The 5,688-nt window shown below is 38.3% G+C and overlaps 1 pseudogene; it reads right to left on the bottom strand.

Annotated features, from left to right (window-relative positions):
- Window positions 1–2,225: 2,225 nt before the first annotated feature.
- Window positions 2,226–3,106, bottom strand: LOC121040702 (bifunctional methylenetetrahydrofolate dehydrogenase/cyclohydrolase, mitochondrial-like; annotated as a pseudogene).
- Between the last annotated feature and the right edge of the window lie 2,582 nt (window positions 3,107–5,688).

Below are 5,688 nucleotides of genomic sequence, written 5' to 3'. Positions count from 1 at the left end.
ATCTGATTATTTTGATCTCTTCCTACAAATTTGTTGAATTTTCATCTTTGTTTATACCACTACAAGCTGTAAACTCTCCTCTCTACTTGACTGACTACAATAGCCTCTTCATGGGTAACTCTGCTCTATGATTTGTGCTCATGCTCAGCATAGTTGCCAGTTATTTATCAAAATAAAACTCTGATTGTGGCTTTTTCTTACAACCCTTCAGTGACTTCCCATTGCTTACAAAGTAAAGTGGAAACTTCCGTAAGGTATTTAGAGCCTTTCATGAACCTATTGCTACCTACGTGTCTTAGTTGGCTTGGGCTACCATAGCAAAGTACCATGGACTGGGTAACTTAACAGACATTTATTTCTCACAGTTCTGGAGTCTGGGAGTTCCAAGATCAGTGTGCTAGCGGATTGGTTTCTGGTGAAGGCCCTCTTCCCACCTTGCAGATGGCCACCTTCTTGCCATGTCCTCACATGGTGAACAGAGGAACTTCTGGTGTCTTTTCCCCTTCTTATGGAGGCACTAATCCCATCAGCAGGGGTGCACTCTCATGACCTCATCTGAACCTAATAAACCACTGAAAGTCCTCACCTCCTAATATTATCGCATCTGAGGTTAGAACTTCAACATATGAATTTGGGGACACACAAACATTCAGTCCATAACACTACTTCTTCAGCTTCATCTCCCCAACATTCATGCCTTATAATTTACACTTAAATTGGAAATGTGTGTTTATCTTAGCATACCTCATGCTATTCCACATTTCTACACATTTGTTCACTTTTTTCCTTTTGCCTTGAATGTTCCTCCTACTTTCCTTCACATGGATATTCTTACCCTTCTTTCAGAACTCAACTCAGGCATTTTAATTTCTAGGAAGCCTATACTTAATTTCCAAACTGGATCAGTTTCTGCTTTCTTTGTACTCTTAGTACGCTGAGTCTCCCTTAGTGCCCTGAGTATTTCCCTCCCTCAGCAAATTGCTACCATGTGTATGTGTTGTCTTCACCTCTAAATATCAAGTGCCTCAAGTACAGAGATATTACTTATATTTTTAGGCTCAGTGTCCGGCATAGTGCCTGGTCCATGGCAGACACTCAGAAAATGTTTGTTTCTAAACTAACCAACTGTATCTTTTTTTTCCCACACCAATAAGCAGTGTTTTATTAAAAAAAAAAACAGTGAAATAAACCCCCCAAAAAGCCTTTTAATCAGAAAGTCTGATAAAATTCAATATTAACTCAAGTTCTCAAAAACCTGTGTGGGAAAGCCAAAAGGTACATCAGAGAAAATCAGGCAGCTACTGACAAGGTCTTTGGTGGAAAAGCAAGTTGTGAACTTATACAAGCTGCCCTAATGATTATCAGATCTGAGTGTTGTTTTTTAAAAAACAGGTTTCAAGATATACCAAGGAAACCATACAGACACCCCTAACAGTACAAAAATATAACGATGAAGTTCAAGGATATAAGAAAAGCCAAATATGATAGTACAAACAAATAATGTATAAAATAAAATAAGCCTTTCAATCCTAGAAAATAATGGGAAAATCTCATGAATGTAACACACATAAAATGAGGACTAACAGCACATGGAACAATCTGAAACATTTTCCCAATGACTAAGCCATGAAATGACAGGTCAGGGCACCATTAACATGTCGTCTTTACATATAATATGTATTTAAATTAGAGTAATTTTTTTCTACTCAATTACCATTTATTCCTTTTTACCTTTTCCCTCATTTTCTCTAGCAACACTTTGCCTTTGGTTTGACCAATTAAACTCACAAGGTTTGGAACCTGAAGCGAGTATCAACTCTTACTGGAATAGTACTTAGGAAATGTAATCCTAGAAAAGGCAAATTTTAACTGAAGTGGCTTGACAAAGTTAAGCATCCATTCTCAATGTGACAATGCCCTCCATGTTAATCACTAGGTTAATGGCTTTTCTTGGCTGGATCCCATGACCCAGCATGATACTGGCATAGTCCATGGTGAGGTGCTGCAGAGCTATGTGCACAGACACCGCCCATTTAAGCTTTTAATGAATTCAAAGCATCATTTTAAGCCATTTCAATAAAATAAATAAAAAATATTGCAGATTTCTACTGGCCTGCTTTGCCTCTTGAACTGGCTTGGAGTATTGTTCATGACAGAAGACACAATAGTTAATTAAGTTGCTACTCTACACCCCTTAGCCTTCAACACTTCCTGCTCTTCAAACCTCACAACCTTTTTTTTGTGGCAGTAATGGTATTCTTCATTAGCATCACCATTGTCATGGAACCAACACCTGCAGAGACTGGCTTTCTTTCTGACTCCTTCAAAATCCACATCTCCAACCAACTTGAATTTAGCAGTTAGGGATCTTGAACTCTATTCCCACAGTGATGACTGCTGCTCCCTCCTTGATCATGTCTGCTGTGCTCAGGTTTGAAATGCTGCAGCAGAGACCACTATGTCTGCAAGAAATGTATGTTTCTTCAGTTGCTCTTTGGTAGAGTATCCAGGAGATATTGTAACAGTGGCATCACCTCCAGGGTGTTCATGCCCTCATCTGTGTGTAGTAGCGTTGACATGGGCATTCCAACATTTTTTGACCTCCTGACCTCCCAGCCAAAACCACATTCTTTCCTAGGGTTGGAATGCCAGTTTGCTTAATTATTTCCCAGACACCCCGTGGGGTAGCTGGTAATATGGAATACTGGTCCAAACACATTTGCCCTACATTAATTACAGGAAAGCCACCAACATCCTTATCTGGAGAGACAGCATTGCAGATCTTTCTTCTGCAATTGTGCTCTGGAAGAAGCAGCTGAACAAGGAGGCCATCTACACTACCATCATTATTTAGTTTGTTGATTAAATTCAGCAGTTCTTCCTCTGAAATTGAAGCTGGTTTCACAATTGTCTCACTGTTGATTCCTACTCTTGCAGCTGCCCTTGTTTTGTTATGGATGTAGGAGGGGCTTGCAGGATTCTCACCAACCAGAACCACACTCAGGTGTGTCTGCTTGTTGCCCTGTGCCGTCCGTTCTTCCAACTTCTGCCACACTTCCTGCTTGATCTGGACAAGTTTCCTTCCAGCAAGGACAACTGCTTCATTTCAAACTACAGAGAGGTTGAAGGGGTGATGGCAGAGGTGGTAGCTCTGCATGGGCTGGAGCAGCTAGGTGGCCAAGGTGGACACAAGGGAAGCAGCACCCATCACTGTCCCCAATGTCTGCACCAGGCTAAATATGTAATTTTACTCATGTTGTTAATCTGTGTTAACTACCCAAATCATCACGAACGTTTTGCTGGTATCTATGCCTGTAGTTTATTTTAATTTTCTATGTTGAGATACTTTGTGTAAACATTATAAATTTGAAATAGTTTTGACATCAGCACTCTTTTTATAGTCTCAACCTTACATTTATAGCATGCATGAGTTTATATGCCGAGACTAATAGGTCCTATTTAAAACATTAAAACATTTTACGTTAGCTTTATCAGTAGGGCATTGCCCATAGATTCTTAAAGGTTGACCAATGGCACAGCGAGAGTAGCTTCAGATGTGAGATGTTCAGAATATCATGTTAAAGGGCAGTTGCTGAGATCAAAGCTAAACAGTGTAGCTTCTGGAATGTTTATATCATCCATATCCTATAAAGCTGGTTTTGGAGAAGTGAAACATTAGACATTTTAATCAATATTTCTTAGAGTAAATCTCTGAAGAGGTGACAGCAAGTGAGAACCCATCTTCTGGCAAAAGTGAAAGGAAAGTGAATCATTTTTTTTTTTCAAAGGAGGTAATGTGTGGAAAATGCTTTTCAACTGTAAAGTGGTGCACAATTGCTAACTCTTGAAATCACTGTGATTGTTATTAGGGCCAGTTTGAAAGTCAATTGCCTGTCTCAGCTCAGCCAGACTGCGAGGTCTGCCATATTGTCCCGTGACTCAAGACAAGCAAATTCCATATGCCATTTGTAATGGACTCTATTACTAGCTGTTGTTTCTAGCTAACAGGTCATTTTTTCTCTTATCCCTCTGCTCTCCTCCCCTTTTATAAACAAACTCCACCTCTGGACATAAGCATCACTTAGGCCTGCCTAGCTTAATTCTCCATTTTTCTGGTCAGAATAATTTATTTGGGGTATCCAAGTAGAATTAATCATAATCCTTCCTTGGGATGTTCATATGGATATTGGAGAGAGACAGTCTCTTTTCTATGGATTTTTGAGATGGGGCATTGAGATGGGTAATTTTGTAATGATAGAATTAGAATAATACACAGAAAAATTAAAGTTGAGAGATGGAGCGGGTGAGGGAGAGAGTGCTAATAACATAATTTACATTACTTGATCCAATTCTTTCTGAATCTAGCAATCTTTTAATTTATTCATTTCATGGATTAATTTATCCTTTTTGCGTTTATACTATTTTTAGTTGGTTTTACTTCCCTTGCACTGAAAGTCTGTGACAATTATACCACTCTTGTCTAGGATATTTCAGCTACCAATCCCTGTGACCTCATTTTTTCCCCCTGGTCCTTATTCTCCTTTCTAATTGCATGATGGTTTGGTGGACCAAAATGATGGTATAAGGACACTGAACTAGATTACCTGAGCTTGAATCTTGGCTCTTCTACTTACTAGATATATAATCTTGGGCAAGTTATTCAACCTCTTTAATCTTATTTCTGTATCAGCAAAATGAGATAGTTGATTATATCTACCTTTTTAAGGATTAAATGAGTTAATGCTTGTGAAGTGTTTAGAAAAGAGCCTGATTCCTGGTACTGGTTCAGTTCAGTAGGTTTTAGCTATTTCAATATTACATTCTAAAAGCAGAGTAAAGATAAAAATATTTATATTTGCCCTTATTGTCACCTTTAAAATTGTTAGATTTTAGGAGATAAAGACCTTGACTTTTTGGCTTTCATAGATAAAGGCACCTGGCATAATCTATGTTCGTGATAAACATTGCCCTAGTTTACTTGTTCCCATACTACACAGTCAATATAAGAACATGTCATTCATAGCCTCCTTCCTGATTTGCTTGCCTTGATCCATTTCTTGAGGAGTACTTAACTTCTCTTTTGACATCATTATTTTCTACTTGACTCAAGGCTCTTGCTTAACTGTTCTTTTCCTCTTCTTGACTATGATTTCTATTCTACTTCTTGTGATGCTATTTTAACCTACCACCCTTCTCATAAAACCCTTAATGAGAAGAGCTCTTGCTAGGTTTACCCACCCTGTGAGCACAGTCAGGGCAGCATTCAGTAAATACTTATGGTTAATAAATTGCAGAACACAGCCCAAGCAGTAATATTCTAGGCTTACGGTGAAGGGGAGTTAACTACAAACTGATTGTATGACCTAATACAGGCTCTTCAAACTTGGTGTTTCTCAAACTTTGTTATTTGCTGCCTACTGTCTTCTACAACCATTAATTTTCCTTAGGGGTAAGTAATTTGAAAACATTTTTATATTAAAATAAACAAGGATATATAATTGAATATCAAACAAAATTTACATGGTTTTAAGAAGAAAGCACACTCTAAAGAAGTGTCTTCATTTTTCTGGGTGTTGGGCCTAAGTGGTGAGACATAAGTTGCTGTTCTTTGTTGTTAAAGATACCTCTGTGGAAACACTTGAGAAAAACAGTACAGTACTGTATACTTCCTTTGTCAGTGTCAGATGG

Source organism: Herpailurus yagouaroundi, unplaced genomic scaffold (assembly GCF_014898765.1).
Source record: "Herpailurus yagouaroundi ecotype Mexico unplaced genomic scaffold, PumYag 28, whole genome shotgun sequence".
Lineage (NCBI taxonomy): Eukaryota > Metazoa > Chordata > Mammalia > Carnivora > Felidae > Herpailurus > Herpailurus yagouaroundi.
The sequence above is the reverse complement of the archived record's forward strand: the minus strand, read 5'-3'. Positions and strand labels throughout refer to the sequence as shown.